The sequence below is a fragment of the Grammomys surdaster genome, unplaced genomic scaffold, assembly GCF_004785775.1.
Source record: "Grammomys surdaster isolate TR1022 unplaced genomic scaffold, NIH_TR_1.0 125974, whole genome shotgun sequence".
NCBI classification, from domain to species: Eukaryota; Metazoa; Chordata; class Mammalia; order Rodentia; family Muridae; genus Grammomys; species Grammomys surdaster.
Genome location: NW_021620791.1, coordinates 340087 through 341280, shown reverse-complemented (window position 1 = coordinate 341280; position 1194 = coordinate 340087).

Sequence of the window (1194 nt, the reverse complement as noted above, 5' to 3'; positions counted from 1 at the left end):
TACACACAAAAGGGCTAGGCATTGTGGTATACATTTATAACCCTGGTGCTGGGGAAGTAGAGATGGGCAGATTCCAGGGGCTCCGAGGCCAATCTTTCTGAGTTTGACACTTGTCTACACACCCACGAGTACAAACACACCCACCCAACCAGCACTCTATTCTTCCTGTCACTCCATAACCCTTGACTCCGTCTCTTTTTACACTTCACACTTCAAAACCACCTGAGACAGCAATACCAGCAACAACTGTTCGTATTGAACACATGGCCAGATCGAGTAGCATGCAGGCACAAGTCAGAAGGTGGAAGTTCACAGGCTGCCCTTGGATGGTGTTTGACTCATAGGCTGCAAGTATCTAATGGAAATCCTTGTTCCTAGATGCACTTTTGTCTACAGGGGTGAGGGATGGGTGGGGGGGGTGCGCACTTAAAAGAATTTAAGGGTTGGACCAGGGAGATGGCCCAGCTGGTAAACCTTTTGTTATCCAACTGTGAGGACCCATGTTTGTTTTGAATGCCCCAAACCAAAACAGAAGCGGAGCATGGTGGTGTGGTTAGTAATGGCTGCCCTCCTGCGGTGAGCCGGGAGGTGGAGACTGAGAGTAACCAAAACTCATAGGTTACTTAGCAGGGGACAGTAAGGACAGCTTGTCCCAAACAAGGTAGAAGGCAAAGACTGACACCTGAGAGGTAGTCCTCTGACCTACATGCACACACTACGGCTCACATACACACACATATACATGAACAAGAACACACACGCATGTGCATACATCATATGCACACATACACATATACACAAAATGAAAAGTAAGGAATTTGAGCTTGAAGTGGGGGAGGGGAGGAGCTGTCATTCCCACTAAGAGAGACGTGGATTGGAGTTAGCCAGGGCAGTCACTGAGCAAGTCACTGCAAGCAGGCAACAGCTGTCTGACACTGATACATTGTGTAAGAAGGCTGACATTGCAAAGAGGCAGTTCTGTTTCATCAGTACAAGGTCTGTGTCTGGCTGCCAGCTGATGAGAACCCAGGCAATGTTTCCCATTCCATGGATGACTCAGCTCTGTGACCTTGTGAGAGGGAGGACAGAGGCAGAAGCCACTGTAGGCAAATCATGACATAGACCACTTCCCCCACTTCTTTCATATGAGAGAGAGAGAGAGAGAGAGAGAGAGAGAGAGAGAGAGAGAGAGAG